Source organism: Dendrobates tinctorius, unplaced genomic scaffold, assembly GCF_039654945.1.
Source record: "Dendrobates tinctorius isolate UK_male_01 unplaced genomic scaffold, ASM3965494v1 ptg000125l, whole genome shotgun sequence".
NCBI classification, from domain to species: domain Eukaryota; kingdom Metazoa; phylum Chordata; class Amphibia; order Anura; family Dendrobatidae; genus Dendrobates; species Dendrobates tinctorius.
Window position 1 is genome coordinate 15,623,760 of NW_027361793.1, and position 17,984 is coordinate 15,641,743.

Here is a 17,984-nt window from a genome sequence, read left to right on the forward strand (position 1 = left end):
CTCTATCTCAGCAGGAAGCTGAATAAACACGAGCAAAGGTATGCAGTCGTAGAAAAAGAGTGCCTCGCCATTAAGTGGGCTCTAGAGGCCCTCAAATATTACCTGGTGGGCCGAAAGTTCAGGCTGATCACGGACCATGCCCCTCTCAAGTGGATGCACTTGAACAAGGAACGGAATAGCCGGGTGACCTGGAGGTTCCTTGCCCTGCAGGCCTACACTTTTAAGATGGAGCACCGCCCAGGGGTACAGATGGGAAATGCAGATGTCCTGTCCCGAGTGCACTGTTTGGCGGGTGTCATTGCTCGACCGGAGAGGTCTGAGCAGAGGGGAGGGATATGTGAGAATCATGTGGGAATAGTGGATGAGGGCAGGTATATCTCGCCCAGATTCCTTTCCTATGTGGCCTAGTCTGGTCAGTATCGCACCTGTTTGCTAATGAATAATGGGAGGTGGATATAAAAGGATGCCAGGTGGTTGTGTGAGTGTCTCAGCCTGGGCACACAGAGAGCCTGTCTGTGTGAGAGACACTCGTGAGTGAAAGCAGTGCCCACTGCAACTGTGGTTTGGCTGGACGGGAGAAGCCCGCCAGTTGGTAGTTAGGTTGTACTTTGTTTAGTTAGTGCCGGACAGGCAAGGATTTGTTTTATGCTTTATTTCTTTATGCATTGCTTTCACCATTAATAAACCTGACCCAGTGTCAGATATACCCGAATCCCAGCTCTGCGCCTGAGTTTTATGCTGAACGCACGTGACCTTTGACCCCAGCAAAGGCGATCCCGGAGTGTTTTATCACAATATATACATACTGTATGTGTATTTATATTACATAGTCTCCTCTCATTATGTATACTGTCGCCCCTTATTACACAGTACCCTCTCTTGTTATGTACAGCACCGTTCCTTACATATCGGATTCTCTTGTTATTTGTCTTATTTATAGCGCACTGCCTTTATTTAATAGTGTCCTCTCTTGTTAGATATATTATGCAATAACGGCGGATGTAACAAGGTAAAGCTTCTTTTCTAATGGAGGAGCTGATGGACTGGCCTTCTGGTTAGAGGCTGCTCCGTTACCAGTCATTTTATATCTAACAAGAGAGAACTATGTAAGAAAGAAAGGGCATTGAAAATAACAAAAATATTTCAGGTAGGGCGGTGCTATACATAAGAAGATAATACTATGTAATAATGGATGGCACTATACATAACAACAGAGGACGCTACATAGTAGACCAAACCATGCGTAACCAGATAATGCTATGTAATAAGGGATAGTGTTATATATAATACAGTAAATTATGTAATTAAAGACGGCGCTATATATAGCAAGAACGTACACTATATACTAAGGAACAGCACTATACATAATGTGTCACGGTTCCACCCCTCAGAGTGTCTGGGATGCAGATACTGACAGCTCGACCGTCCAATTTGGTACAGGGGCGTGCTGAAGCTATCAGTACTTTGATGGACGGATGGACAGCATGGCCATCCAATCTGGTACCAGGGGCGTGCTGAGCTGTCAGTGTGTTGACAATCTCTAATGATCTTCTAATTGCTAAATCTAATGGCCTCTACTCCATGCTAATTCTCTAGACAGGGCTGGAATAGGCGCAGCTCACATGTAAGCCCCACATGACTGCGCTGGGGACATAAAGGGGTTTTTATTTTGTTTTAAATCTGGTGGGGGGAAGGATCGGATTGGTGGTTCAGGGATGGGGAGGAGAGCTGGGGGTGGGGCGCTATATAGGGTCAGGTAATTGTGCGGGAACCCTCACTCGGCCGGAAGGACAGCAGGAGCAGAAGAGGACAGACAGAGCCAGCAGCAGTCCTTACCATGGCGTCCATGGACTTGCTGCTGGAGAGGCTGCAGGACGTCGCCCATTCCAGGAGGGGTGGATGGCTGGAGGACCAGCTCTCCTCTCTGCTGGGCGATGCCGGGACTAGGGAGAGCGCGGGCAGGAGGAGGACCAGGCCACCGGAGAGGCTCTCACCTGAGGTAGTGACGTGCAGCCGGCGCAGGCCTAGGAGCCTCTCCAGGGACCCTGCGGTGGCTGGCGGCGGCGGCGCAGCTTCATCCCGCCCCGCGCCTCCCGGCAGGAATCCAACGAGCCGGCAGGCGGGCACAGGTCAGCGGGGAGAGGCGGAGGCCGCACCGTAAACGGGGGCCGCACCGGAAGTGCGGCCTGCATCGACGAGGAGTGCGGCACCCGGGGCCCACGACGGAGCAGGGAGGCAGGCGGCCTCCCGTCAGAGATCGGGGGCAGCGGCGGCACAGGCACGCAGGCCAGGGGAGATGGCCAGTGCCGCTATGGATGGGGCCTGCGGTAGCGCCACCACAGCAGGGGCATCTGGTGGCGGCCCTAGCGGAGGGCTGGCTGAGAAGAGAGCATGGGGGAGAGTCGCAGCGGGCCAGCAGCAGCAGCATGACCCTATGCTGCCGAGCCCAAGCAGTGATCGGCAGGCAGCAAGAGCGGCGGGCAGAGAAGAGGAGCTGCCTGGCAGGTCACGGGGGCATGGAGCGGACCGGGCAAATCAGCCTGGGTCTGGTGGGCAAGCACGGTTGAGATCAAGGAGGAGGTCGTTAGTGAGGGGTGCTGCAGGAGCTCCGGCCCCTCCTGGTGACGAGGAGGCCAGGGGCGTGGGCCAGTGGAGCAGCACTGAAGATTCAGAGGACAACAGTGAACAGCAGCAGGATTCGGGACGTCCGGCTGGCAGAGACACAGCACCCGCGCAGCCATGTGAGTATGAGTCCATGTCTTGTTTGTCGCCCACAGGGGCAATAGCACAAGAGGTCGGGGTTAGTCAGAGGTCAGGGTCGGATGGAATGGGGATAGGAGGTGTTATTGGGGTGGAGATGCCAGGCTTGCGGGAGGTTTTGTGTAGTTTGTCCCAAGTTTTAAAAAAATTGGGGGGCCGCGAGCGAGACTGGGACGTCACCTGTGGGGGCTTGGCTCCCGGGTGTGGGGGTCGGTCCACCTTTGGTCGGGGAGTCATTGAGGCCAGTTGGAGAGAACGGGCCTATAGGAGGGGTATCGGTATCTGTTCAGACTGAGAAGGATAAGGGAGATTCGGTAAAATTGGACGACAAGGCAAGAGGGGAAGTGTACGTGTGCTTCGAAGGACCTTTGGGGGCACTTTTAAAAAAGGAGGTGAAGGAGAAGATTTGGTGGGATGAGTACATGGAGATTTTCTCCCTTCTCCCCCTAGAAAAGTTTAATTTGGATAGGGGGAAGAAAGACGATAGCAAGAAAGAGGAGGAGGAAAAACGGAGGTGGCGGCTTATTCCGCAGACATCTGTGAACTGGTTACAAGCATTTGCGATATTGGCAAGTGTGATAGGGGAAAAGGCCCCCGAAAACTGTTTGGGTCTGTTTTGTTACCTCGATGTGATTGGCGAGGTGCACCGTCTGTTAGGAATCTGGTTTCTGACACGTCTAGACAGAAACCCAGATTCTCACATGCTGCAGTCTCTTGCCCATCTGCTGCAGCAGAAGGGATTGCTGAGGAGATTGTCTCACAACAACTGTCTCCAGAGGCTAAGTCCTTTATTCCATCTATTGGGCATGCTCACAGGACGAGCTCCTATTGGACTTCGGGAGTCAGGTGTTCAGGTCCCGCTCCGGATCCTATTGGCTCTTCCTGGACTCTTGGAGATTTCCGGAAGGTCCCGTGCGCTATAAAAAGTGCGCATGGCCGTTCCGCCATGCGCTAGTGTAGCCATACTGCTGCTGTATGTTTGTTGAAGGATGCATGGACTGGTGACTGACTTATTATGAAACCCCTACCCACTGTTACTACGCATGTGTGAGTGTTTGTGTTAGTGCCAGTACCCAGCACCCAGCGCCAGCGCGTTATGCTCTATATTACAGCAGCCTAAGCGTCAGCATTGCGCCTGCTAGTCAGCAGCGATTTGCAGCGGCCCTGCTATAGCCGCGCTGCAGTTGCAGCTCCTAGTGGCGTTCGCGGTTGCGACGCCTTGCACACATTTCCGGTAGGTCCTTACGGAGTTAGTATTGCTACATTGTGTTTCTCCGGTGACCGCATACCGCATGTGTTGCGCTGAGATTCTGTGTCCTGAACAGACTCAGCGTCTTTTTGTGTTACCATTTATAATTACAGCTCTGTGAGCTCAACAGAGTTTGTTCAGTGCACTTTGTTGACGCACTTTAACCTGTGCACTCTACCGCCTATAGCTCTGCCACCACCTAGCAGCGGTCGTTCCATCTACCGCACGGTGGACCCCGAGTGGCGAAGGCACTTTATTTATATTTTTATTTTAGTGTCTTCCGCCACTCCTAACATTACACTAGCGCCAGGGTCTGGCTAGTGATGGCAGAACAGCAGCAGCTCCTGCAGTGCATTAAGCAGCTTGGCGACCAGGTGGCCGCTCTTGAGAAGTCTCTCTCTGCTGCTCAAGCCACTGATGCTGCTGTCCAGGGGTTAATGGATGCAGTAGCGCGTTTGTCCATATCCACCCTTGCGCCGACAGTTACCCGCCTCCCGTTGCCTGATAAGTTTTCCGGGGATGGTGCCTCCTGTAGGGGTTTTATCAGCCAGTGCTCGATTCATTTGGAGCTGCTGGCTGCACAATTCCCTACGGAACGGGCCAAGGTGGCATTCATAATATCCCTACTGTCGGGCAAGGCCCTGGAATGGGCAACGCTGTTATGGGAGCGTGGTGATCCCGATATACGAACCGCAGCGCACCTGCTGATGGCCATCAAGCAGGTTTTCCTCGGTCCACGGGTCACGCACGACACCTCCCTGCAGCTACTCGCACTCACTCAGGGATCTCTCTCGGTGAGCCAGTATGCCGTACGTTTTCACACACTGGCGTCCGAGTTGGAGTGGACTGATAGGGCCCTTATCCCTGTCTTTTGGAAAGGGTTAGCAGAGCATGTGAAAGACGCTCTTTCTACCAGAGAGATTCCTACGACCTTGGAAGAGTTGATTTCCATCTCCTCGCGCATTGACCTCCGTTTTTCGGAGCGTAGCTTAGAGCGTGCTCACTCAAAACGGAAGGGTACTCCGCTTCCCAAATTTTTCGAGCCGCTGGAGCCACCTGAGCCTGAAGTCCTACCTCCTGAGCCCATGGAGGTGTCTCGTACCGATTTTAATACGGACTCAGACCAGCAATCTGTTTGTGGTTGTCACCACGTATGTGCGGTTTCTCCGGAAGCAAGCTCCCCGCAATGGTCTGAGTTTGAGCCGGTAGTCGAGACCTTTGTCCCTCCTCATCTTAGGGCTCAGGTACTCGCTTGGGCGCATGCGTCCAATGCGTCTAACCACCGAGGCTACATGCAGGTCTCGAAGCTCTTGGCCAGAGCATATTGGTGGCTTCATAGGGCTCGGGATGTTAAGAGGTTTATTCAGGCATGTACCTCTTGTACTCAGCATAGCCTCTCTAGGTGGAATGGGGCAACGACCGTCTATACACGGCGGCGTGCCACGGCCACTCCCGCTCCTGCCATTTCCCAGATTTCCCTCCTGAAACCGGGCGACCTTGCCTCCGCTGGTACCTTCCATGTGTCCCGGGTTACCATGTCACCTACCAAGACAACAAGCTCGTCTTTAGGCGAGTTTGAGCCCTGTGCCACTGCTAGGCACAGGGTGATGGAACGGAAGGTTCAGGGAGGGGGGGCCCTAGGAGGGGGGGTAATGTTAGGAATCTGGTTTCTGACACGTCTAGACAGAAACCCAGATACTTACATGCTGCAGTCTCTTGCCCATCTGCTGCAGCAGAAGGGATTGCTGAGGAGATTGTCTCACAACAACTGTCTCCAGAGGCTAAGTCCTTTATTCCATCTATTGGGCATGCTCACGGGACGAGCTCCTATTGGACTTCGGGAGTCAGGTGTTCAGGTCCCGCTCCGGATCCTATTGGCTCTTCCTGGACTCTTGGAGATTTCCGGAAGGTCCCGTGCGCTATAAAAAGTGCGCATGGCCGTTCCGCCATGCGCTAGTGTAGCCATACTGCTGCTGTATGTTTGTTGATGATGCATGGACTGGTGACTGACTTATTATGAAACCCCTACCCTCTGGTACTACGCATGTGTGAGTGTTTGTGTTAGTGCCAGTACCCAGCGCCAAGCGCCAGCGCGTTATGCTCTATCTACAGCAGCCTAAGCGTCAGCATTGCGCAGCAGCATCTTTGCAGCGGCCCTGCTATAGCTGCGCTGCAGTTGCAGCTCCTAGTGGCGTTCGCGGTTGCGACGCCTTGCGCACACATTTCCGGTTGGTCCTTACGGAGTTAGTATCGCTACCTTGTGTTTCTCCGGTGACCGCACACCGCGTGTGTTGCGCTGAGATTCTGTGTCCTGAACAGACTCAGCGTCTTTTTGTGTTACCATTTATAATTACAGCTCTGTGAGCTCAAAAGAGTTTGTTCAGTGCACTTGGTGACGCACTTTAACCTGTGCACTCTACCGCCTATAGCTGTGCCACCGCCTAGCAGCGGTCGTTCCATCTACCGCACGGTGGACCCCGAGTGGCGAAGGCACTATATTTATATTTTTATTTTAGTGTCTTCCGCCACTCCTAACCGTGTCCTTATGGGGGGCAGGCTGGGTTGCGCTATGACGAACAGTTTAGGCAAAGGAAGGCGGTGAGGCCAGAGATTAGGTGGGATCAAAAGGACATTGGGCTCTGGTTGAAAGTGATGGTGCCAGTCAGGTACGGGCAGTCCTTTCACGGGAGCGGAGGTAGGGGCAATCAGCAGGGGGGGCTCGGAAGCAGTGGTCAGTGTGCGCAAGGAGGAAAAGAAAAATCAGGAGCGTGCTGGCAATTCAATGAGGGGCAATGCAAATATGGGAACACCTGTAAATTCAAGCACGTGTGCTCCCATTGCAACGGTGGCTCACATGGGGCCTCAAAATGTTTTAGGAAAGCAAGGATTAAGCCAGCAGTGGGTGCCGGTCAAGGGGGAGACGCCGGTGAAGCTTCAAAGGATGGCCCCCTTTCTAAGTAGATACCTGGATCAAGATAAGGCCACGGTGATCCGGACGGGTTTTGCAGAGGGTTTTAGGATACCCCCTCCCAGCCACGTAGTACCTTTTTCTATTAAAAATTTGAGGTCGGCTGATCTGCACTCAGAAGTGGTTAGTGCAAAATTGCAGAAAGAAGTTGAGTTGGGTAGGATGGCGGGGCAGTTTGCGTCGTTACCAGTTGTTGGTCAACGATGGGATTGCCCAGGAGTTGTGTTCGGTGGTATACACATCTTTTGACACGGCTGTAGAATGGGTGCGCAAATACGGCACAGGGGCTTTGTTGGCAAAAAACGACATCGAGTCGGCCTTTAGATTGCTACCGGTGCACCTGGATAGCATTCCGTTGTTGGGATGTTTTCGGAAAGGGGGGGATTTCTTGGATAGGTGTTTGCCAATGGGCTGCGCAATCTCCTGTTCTTTGTTTGAAAAGTTCAGTTCCTTTTTGGAATGGGTGGTTAGGGATGTTTCCGGTGTTCCATCTGTCATTCATTACTTGGATGACTTTTTGTTGGTCGGTTTTATGTAGGAATACCTTGGCCGCCATGGAATGGGTGGCAGACTCTTTTGGAGTACCGTTGGCGAGGAAAAAGACCGAAGGCCCCTGTATGGTCTTGAGTTTTCTGGGCATATTGATTGATTCGGAAAGAATGGAGTGTCGGCTACCAGAGGATAAATTGTCCTTGTTGAAGCAGGAGGTTTTCAGGGTTAATAGATTAAGGAAGGTGACATTGGAAGAATTGCAGTCGTTGCTAGGCCGATTGAATTTTGCATGCAGGATAATGCCCATGGGCCGAATATTTTGCCGTAGGTTGTCCGGCGCGACAGCTGGGGTGTGATTGGCACATCATTTCATTCGGGTGACCAGGGAACACAGGGAAGATCTGGCGGTGTGGCAGCACTTTTTGGAAAATTACAATGGTAGATCTTTGATTCAACACGAATTTTTTAACAATTTCGATTGTGAGATTTATACGGACGCAGCAGGCGGGGTCGGTTATGGGGCCTATTGTAGGGGTAGGTGGAGCGTTGGCAAGTGGCCCGAGCAGTGGCATCAGAGAGGCTTGACAAAAAATCTGGTTTTGCTGGAATTGTTCCCCATTGTAGTGGCAATATGGATTTGGGCCGAGATGTTTGAGAATAGGAGAGTTAGGTTTCATTGTGATAACATGAGCATGGTGTTGGTGATCAACACTTTGTCCGCTTCTTCTCCCCCGGTGATTAAGCTGGTGAGGGAGTTGGTGGTACGGTGCCTGGAATTGAACGCATGGATTACTGCGGTGCATGTGCCGGGCGTGCAAAACTCTATAGCAGATGCTTTGTCTCGTTTGCAGTGGGAGCGCTTCCGGGAACTGGCACCAGATGCGGAGGCCTTAGGAGCGGAATGCCCTTTGCATCTGTGGCAAATTATTATGGACGGGCCGGAACATTGATTAGGGAGTCGGTTGCGAGTCAAACTTGGGCGTCATACGAAGCAGCATGGAACATATGGATGGCTTGGGTGTCCCGTTTGGGAGCATTGGAGTCCGAAGAAGACAGGACATCGGCGGTGTTGTTTCTGGTTGGCTGGGCAGCGGAAACGGGCTGGTCAGTTACGAGAGTTAATAAATTCATTGCTGGCCTGGCTTTTGGTTTTAAGTTGGAACGTTCAGTTGATGTCACAAAGAATTTCCTGGTTAGACAAGCGTTAAAAGGTTTCCGAAAAGGGACCCAGAGACGTGACAAGCGTCAACCTATTTCGTTTAGCACGTTGGAAGGGTTGGGGAGAGTTCTGGAAAGGATTTAAAGTTCGCGATTTGAGGAGGCATTGTTCAAATTGGCATTTTCTTTAGGGTTTTTTGGGGCTATGCGGATAGGCGAATTAATGTCACGTAGTAGGCACAGGGCTGGAGGTTTGCTGGCGGAGGATTGTGAATTTTGGAATGGGGGGATTATTTTTTGGATTCGGCGTTCAAAAACTGATCAGTTGGGGAGGGGTAAGCGAGTGGTGTTGGGGCGAGTGAAAGGGGCTGCGATGTGCCCAGAAAAGTGTTTGGAGTCATATTGGAGCTTGTGGTCGGGTTGAGTGGGCCTCTTACTGTGTCAAGAGGGTGGTGCGTTTTTGTCTCGTTTTCAGTTTATTGAGGTTCTTAAGAAAAGTTTGAGCATTCTTTTGGGATTGCTGCGGCCTCTGATGCAGATAGTCGCGGTTTGGGTGTGGAAGAGATCAAGCGTATCGGCCGCTGGAATTCTGATCGATACTTGACATATGTGCGGCATTGATGGGGCTGGGGGTGAATGGTTTGGGGGTGATTAACAATTGCTGTTTGGTTATGTATTTCAGGTCGGGAGCCGTACTTGGCCTGGATTTTCGGACACTCCTTTGTGTATTGGGGGGCGTTCCGGGCGGATGTGAGGCCGGATGGTAGGCAATTGGGTTTTCGAAGGAATCGAGTTGTCATTAGATGGTTGGGATTTCAGGGGATGGTCTGGAGCAGGGCTTTATCAGAATTTTCTAGATTTGCTCGTTTGGATAAGGCTCCCGACATTTTTGTTGTACATCTGGGAGGAAATGATTTGGGCGTCAAACCTGTCAGGGAGTTGATTAGGGACATTCGCTTTGATTTTTTGAGGTTGTGGGCATCGTTTCCTGGGGTGCTGACGGTTTGGTCTGATATTGTTCCCAGAAAGAAGTGGAGGGCGGCCCGATCATTGAAAGGGATTAACAGGGCCAGGGTGAAGTTGAATCGGACCGTATTCAGTTTTGCTTCCAGAAATGGGGGTATCTGCGTACGGCATTTTGAATTGGAACTGGGGGTTGGTAATTTTTGGAGGGACGACGTGGTTCATTTGAGCAAGATTGGAATTGATTTACGGGCATTGGCGATACAAGGTAGAATCGAAAGAGCACTGGTGGTGTTGGGGCACTCATGAGCCTGAGGTGGTCAGGTCTGTTCGTGGTTGGCGAGGGGTGGGGTTCTTGGAGTTGACGCCGAACCAGCAAAAAGGAATTGGAAGTTAAAATGCTGGACAGTTAAAAATTGTTTCGGTGGATCTGGCTTTTGGTTACGGCTCTGGAAGGGGTTTTGCCCGGGAGCTTTTGGTGGTTGAACTTCCCGGAATGGGATGTTTGGTGCCCTCGAGCTGGTTGTTTACGGCTGAGGGTAACGTGGATTTTTTAAGTTCTTGTGTTTTTGCCAAATATTTAGCCAGAAATTTTGGGGCTCCAAGAACCCTTCCCTCATGTCTTATAAGATTGTGTATTTAATACTTATTGTAAATGTTTATGTTATTTGTTAATAAACTGGCCGCTGTGGCCAAAATTATCCAGAGAAGATAATGTGTAGTGTCTTTATTCTAATAGGGTGGGTGTTTTTTCCTAGTACGGGAAGTGTATAGTGAGGGGTACAGGTTGAGGAAAAACCCCAAGATTGGCCATGCGCGGTAATGGATCTCTCCGCAGCCTTTGACACTGTGGATCATCAGGTCCTCCTCTCTATGCTCCGTTCTATCAGCCTGAAGGACACAGTTCTCTCCTGGTTCTCCTATCTCTCTGAACGTTCCTTTACTGTATCCTTTGCTGGCTCCTCCTCCTCTCATCTTCCCCTTACTGTTGGGGTTCCTCAAGAATCGGTTCTAGGCCCCCTCCTCTTCTCTTTGTATACTGCCCCTATTGGTCAAGCAAGCAGTAGATTTGGGTTTCAGTACCATGTCTATGCTGATGACACCCAATTATACACTTCTCCTGAAATCACGCCTGCCTTTTTGGAAAACACCAGTGATTATGTTACCGCTGTCTCTAACATCATGTCCCCCTCTATCTGAAACTGAACCTGTCAAAAACTGAACTCGTGTTTCCTTCCTCTACTAACCTACCTATGCCCGACATTGCCATTTCCGTGTGTGGTTCCACCATTACTCCCCAGCAACATGCCCGCTGTATTGGGATCATACTTGATTCCGTGCATTCATTCACCCCCCACATCCAATCACTGGCTCGCTCTTGTTATCTGCAACTCAAAAACATTTCTAGAATTCGATCCTTTCTTACTTTCGACTCTGCAAAAACTCTTACTGTTTCTCTTATTCATTCTCATCTGGACTATTGTAACTCTCTACTAATCAGTCTCCCTCTTATCAAACTCTCCTCTCTCGAATCTGTCCTGAATGCTGCAGCTAGGATCATATTCCTCTCCAGTCGTTATACCGATGCCTCTACCTTGTGCCAGTCTTTACACTGGTTACCCATCCACTCCAGAATTCAGTATAAACTTATTACCCTCAGCCACAAAGCACTCCATGGCTCAGCACCACCCTACATCTCCTCCCTCGTCTCAGCCTACCACCCTTCCCATGCCCTCCATTCTACTAATGACCTGAGGGTAACATTCTCAATAATCAGAACCTACCATTCCCGTCTCCAATACTTTTCAAATGCTGCGCCAACTCTTTGGAATGCACTACCCAGGTTAATATGATTAATCCCCAATCCCCACAGATTTAAGTGTGCCCTAAAATGCATTTGTTCAGACTGGCCTATCGCCTCAACGCATTAACCTAATTATCCCTGTGTGGCTCATTCAAAATTTTTTACCCTAGTGAGGTTCCTCGCATCATGTTCTCACATGCTTTATACATTTAATAGCCCTCTGTGTCTGTACTGTTACATATTTAGACTGTTAACTGGTTCATGCAGCAACAGGAACAACCGATTCTAACACTATGGCTGGTCCAAACAATAAAAGCAATTGTTACCACCCACCTTTCGTGTCTCTCCTTTTTCCTCATAGATTGTAAGCTTGAAAGCAGGGCCCTCACTCCTCTTGGTATCTGTTTTGACCTATGTGTTTATTGGTATGCTGTAATGTCTATTGTCTGTAGAAGTCCCCTCTATAATGTAAAGTGCTGCGGAATATGTTGGCGCTATAGAAATAAAATTATAATTATTGTTTTATTATTATTGATTGACAGCTCAACTAGCCAATCTGTGACTGGGAGGCGTCGGTTGTCTACACTTTTGTCTAGTGTTGAGCGATACCACCCGATATTGAAAAATAGTAGTGGGAATGTGGACAGAGCAGGAGACCTTGCCGGACGCACATCAGGGGATCAACTGACGTGAATGGGCCCCAGTTACACAGGAACAAGTGTGGATTGTGCAGACGCCACTTCTGAGCAGCAACTGGCGGGGTTGGAGGCCAGGGGAAATACTAGAGACAGTGGAGCCGGAGGCCATAGTGGAGCACGGTTACAATCAGTAGTAGTCCTAACGGGTGCCGAAGTGGAGGCTACAGGCAACCAAGTCTGCCCCCTCCCTCTCCCTCCTGTTTTGGCCGTTCGGGGAATCTCTTCCTCAGAGCTGCTCCCACCACCTTCCTGTTCCTCACGCCATGATGGGTCAAGGACCTCATCATCTACACTCCCCTCTTCAAACACCTGCTTCTCCTGGGTTGTCTCGCCAGCACCGTACGCACCAGAAAGCGGCACCTGAGTCTCGTCATCATCTGATGCGTACTGAGGTGTGCTGACCATAGGCACTGGCCCACCCGCCTCTTCAGATTCAGAGGGACAAAGAAGTTGCGCATCACTGCATACTCCCTCTTCTTCACATTCTGCTGCTTGGTTGGCCCCCTCTTTCCAAGCCAACAGATTCAGAGAACAGAAGTAGAGACTGAGATGGCTCCTGTCCAGGGCTCCCTGACTGCCTGGGCACTTTGGCAGGTGGTGAAGAGACAGATGGTTGCTCTTCAGTGCTCTGGCCCTGAGAGGACGTGGAAGTCATTGAAGTCGATGCGTTAGCTGCCATCCATCCGACAACGGCTTCAATTTGTTCCTCCCGCAGCAGTGGGGTACGGCGAGGTCCTACAAAGCTGTGCATAAAGGACTGTTGCCTGCTAAAACTGGAGGATGCTGACTCACTGGTGCCCGCAGCAGGCACAGAATCCCCACGTCCTCTCCCTGCAGAATCCCCATGTCCTCTCCCTGCTGAAACTCCACGCCCACGCGCCTTACTCCCTGCCTTCTTCATCTAGGTAGACTGATAAAGATAGGCAGAAAAGTACAAAGGGGGCTTAGTGTGCTTATTCCTGAACAGCTGGTAACAGGTATAAGAAACACTAATTTTATGAAGTGTATGTGTTGACTACACTTTAATAGGAGCTAATGTGACCTACACAACTGTCAAATGTAGTGTTTGGTGAACTTTATTTTGTTTTGTTTTTTTGAAAAAAAACTAAAGGATGTGACCAAAGATTTGTTTGCGATAGTATCACAAACTTTTTGGAGCTATTACAATGCAGGAAGATAACCTACAATGCAAAAGATGAGGCTCCAAAAAATAGGGTAATACTAATCTGGCTGCAGCTGAAGGGCACAAGCCGGAAAAAAGGCTCCTCTATCTACTCCTATATAGTGTTTGCAACCAACCAATGTAGATGGATACGGATGGATGCACACTAAAAGGAGAATAAAAAATGAGCTGCAATAAAAGAAAAATATGTGTGAGGCAGTGACGCACGCTGAGCGGCCTACAACCAGACGTAGCTGCAGGACACACTACTTAGCGTGAGCTGCACTCACACACAGAGACGCAGCTGTGAACAGTGCAGATAAGTGGGCACTAGCACTGAAAGGCTGCAGAGAGGCTCTGCTGTCTACTCCTATAGTGTTTGCAACCACCGTATATGGATACGAATGGATGCACACTAATAGGAGAATTAAAAATTAGCTGCAATAAAAGAAAAATATGTGTGAGGCAATGACGCACGCTGAGCAGCCTACAAGCAGACATGCCTGCAGGACACACTACAGCGTGAGCTGCACTTACACAGAGACCTTTCAGACAGCCGTGAACAGTGCAGATAAATGGGCACTAGCACTGAAAGGCTGCAGAAAGGCTCCGCTCTCTACTCCTATAGTGGTTGCAACCAACGTATATGGAAACGGATGGATGCAGTTGCACACTAATAGGAGAATGAAAAATTTGCAGCTATAAGAGAAAAATATGTATGAGGCAGTGACACGCTGAGCGGCCTACAAGCAGATGTGCCTGCAGGACACACAACAGCGTGAGCTGCACTCACACAGACCTTGCAGACAGCTGTGAATACTGCTGCAAGGCAAAAGAAAGCTACAGTGGTTTTTTATGTAGCCTAGGTAAAGCACACTATGATTGTGAGAATCGCTATCTCTAACTGTCCCTCAAAGTCTTGAACAGCAGCCTGTCCCTAATTGAATCCACAGCAGAGTGAACCAGAAATGGCGGCGGCGGCTTTTATAGTGCATCATGACATCATTTCAGCAGCCAATCACAGCCATGCCATTAGTTAACATGCCTACATGCCTAACAGGATGTGCCCACACTTTTGAGGATTGTCATTGGCTGAATCAAATCAAACTGGCTCATAGCATTATGGGAACTTCTGATTCCGGTATTCGATATGCTAAAAGTATCGGAACTCGGTATCGGAATTCCGATACAGTGAATATCGGCCGATACCCGATACTTGCGGTATCGGAATGCACAACACTACTTTTGTCTCTTCCTTCTGTTTATGACGTACCCTCCTGGCTTCTGACCTTGGACTCCTTGACCACTCCGACTCACTAGCATCACAATAAGGTTACATTCCTCTATCTGTGTGAAGTGTCAGTGGGCAGCCCAATGTTTTTTTCTCCGACAGCACACAGACCCATCTATTATGTCCTCAAAATCGGATCAAAAATAGACACGCTCTGAATCTTGCAGATCTCATTCATGGATCCGTGTTTTCAGGAATATGTGAATGGATATATGAAACTCTATGAGTCAGTGGAGGTCATTTTACAAATTACACAAATACTCCAAGTCATATAGTTTTAAAAATAAATACTTACATGGGGTGACCTCTGATGTGTCATCTGATTAGAGTCGTTTTCTGTTGTTTCTTATCTTCTGGTCAGACCTCATGTTGACATCTGCCAGCCACGACTTGTCTTGTTAGGATAATCACAGCAACCCTAGAAATAACAAGGTCATATACTGTATAATGTATACATACATTTGTCTACCAAATTAAAAAAAATTGCCCCCACTGTGCCTCTGAATACAAATACAGTATGTACCCTATTATTAATATACTATTAGCCACACGACATTCAAAATATAAGCTTATAGATGACTACCGCTGTGTCCCCATTAACTATAATTTCCTCATCCAATAAATATAAGTTAATTAGTCACTGTGAGTCTTCCCCAAATCATTTGAAGGCTATGTGCACACATTGAGTTTTTGTTGCTTTTTTCCGCACGGATTTGTTGTGAAAAATATGCAAGGCTTTACAGCACAAGCAAAGTGAATGAGATCCCTGAAGTCTCATACACACATTGCTTGTTTATTCCTTGCAGATTTGCAGCAGAAAAAAATCTGCATATTGTCAATTCTTGCAGCGTTTTTCACCCATACTAATGAGTATGGAAGATGTTCGGAACTTGTTCGGAAAACGTTCACCAATCTCAAGTTCAGCACGAACATTTCACATACCGATTTGTGTTCGGATTCCCTATTATTTTTCCTCAAAATCATCAAAATTCGGCCAAAGCTTAGTAAATCACAGAGTTACCACTAATGATTTTGTTAGGACTTTGGCTAGGATAGTGGTGCTGTATGATAAGCGGCTGGGGGTGTTTGATGAGGGGAGGGGGTGAAGAGAGATCACAGTAGCAGTAATTTTATTTTTTAACTGAATGTGTGAAGATTCCAGAAGCCAATCAGGGCACAGAAAGATCCACAACATCCAGACACAAGGGCTTCTGTCATTGACTGTCAAAGTCACATGTCTCTCTCCATATAAAAAGTGAACATGTTGTTTTGGCTCCATTTTGTGTGTGCTGGTTTCACACTTGCGTTTTTTTGCGCTGCGTTTTTGCGCTTAAATGCGCATGTATTTTTTTTCCTATACTTGGGTGCGCATAGTCATGTACGTGTTTGTATGCGCATGCGTTTTTTGTAGTGTGCGCCAGGGCGCACAAAATGCATCCTGTTGCATTTTTTGTGCACCCGACCTTTCTCAAAAAAATGCATGCGCACGCAATGCACACGAAATTCACGCAAAAACACATTATAGTCTATGGGTGCGCTGACATGCGCATGGTCATGCGCACGTCAGCGCAAAAAAAGCATGCTTTTTTTAAAAAAAACCATGCGCAAAAACAAGAAAACACATAAAAACGCATGATGCGTTTTTTATGTGTGTTTGCACTGCGCACGCAGCGCAGCGCCAAAAAAATGCAAGTGTGAAAGTAGCCTAACAGCGCAGAGAGGCTGCTCCTGCTGCAAGCAGTCACATAGTTCAGTTAGATAGGATACTGTGTGAAATCAACCTTCCAGCATCTAGCCAGCCACAAGTCCACATTTCCGAGTCTAAATCATTTTTGCTAATAGTGTGGGCCATACACCAGGCCACATTTCATAATCCAAATAGTTTGTGCTAATAGTGTGGTCCAGCGAGGAGTCCACATTTCTAAACCTAAATCCTTTCTGCTAATAGTGTAGACCATACACCATGCCACATTTCAGAATCTAAATCTTTGTGCTAATAGTGTGGTCCAGACACCGGCCACATTTCTGAATCTAAATGCTTTCTGCTAATAGTGTTGTCCAAACATCAGGCCACATTTCAGGATCTAAATCCTTTCTATTAATAGTGTGAGAAATACACCAGGTCACATTTCAGAATCTAAATAGTTTGTGTTAATACTATGGTCCAGCCAGGAGTCCACATTTCTGAGTCTAACATTTCAGAATCTAAAATTGTTTGTTCTAAAAGTGTGGGACAAGCACCAGACCATATTTTTGAATCTAAATCGTATCACAGTCTATCTCATCCTATCTCCAAGTCTATCACTATCTCGGAAATACTGATCATTAATTTAGTGACAGGTGGCCGACAGGTCTGGGCCTAGAGTTGTGAAACAACTAATTAAAAGAGGGGAAGAGTACATCTAACATAAGTAGGAGAAAGTGAATTTGTGGTGGAAGGGGCAATAGTCTTGATGTTCAAGGTTTATGAAGGTTAGGTGATAATGCTACTGAAAGCTCTACTGAACAAACAGCATCTCGTCCTTTCCAAAGACAACACACAACATCTGTTACTGGCGGGGCTTCTCAACTCCCTTTCTTTGCAACCACACAGCTGTATGCCTTGTAGATGAGGGTCAGAAAGAGCATGTGCTCCAGTGGATGGCAAGCGCTGAATCCAGTGGCCTCTCCTATTCCACCAACTTAACATCACACATAGTACAATTCGAGTGGCTCTCAAATTACCCTTGTTTCTGCCATGTCACAACTCTCAAAATACCCATCTGACTGTGTGGAACCACAGATGGACAAGTCTGCAGAGCTGTTCACACATTCTATTCCATGGGCAACAGAAGTCTGCTTCAAAGATTCACAGAATCAAGAGGATGAAAGTATCTGCTCCGATGAAAATTTTTTTTTCAATTGGATCAGGGGCCGGATGAAGTAGGGTTCAAGCAGAATCCAGACCCTCGTAACCAGATGTTCACCCCTGGGGGTGGAGATAATCCTGATGATAATCTGATACCTTAGGCTCATGCGGACTGTATGGTGTTATCAGGACAAGAAGAGGAGGAGGGTAACTCTCAGAGCAATGAATGTGAGAGAACAAAGAGGATGACGATGATGTTGTAGATCCCACTACAGGCGAATAGGTTACGTTGCGGCTTGCTGCACAGACACGGAATGATGCAACCATGACAAGCACTGCATCCTCAGCCACAAATCTGTCCATGGCAAGCAGGGGTCATGGGTCTGCAGTTTGCATGGGCGGAAAGGGTTGCATAGCCTGGGCCTTTATTGACACCACAAAGAATCGCCCACCTCACGCTGTCTACCAACTTTGTGGTAAAAATTTTCAGTAGAGGAAAAAATTGCAATAATTTGACTACTACATGCACGAACCATCATATCCGTGACCAACATTAGTCTATGAATATCACTGCACTAAAATACAGACTAG

General features: G+C 48.6%; 1 long non-coding RNA gene across 2 annotated transcripts in view; it reads right to left on the reverse strand.

Moving 5' to 3' along the window:
- The window catches only part of LOC141047000 (uncharacterized), a 211,992-nt gene that overhangs the window by 137,687 nt on the left and 56,321 nt on the right, over window positions 1-17,984 (reverse strand). For both annotated transcript variants that reach the window (XR_012219717.1, XR_012219716.1), the window contains exon 3: window positions 14,841-14,963. This is a non-coding gene — a long non-coding RNA (uncharacterized lncRNA). The remainder of the gene's footprint in view (window positions 1-14,840; window positions 14,964-17,984) is intronic.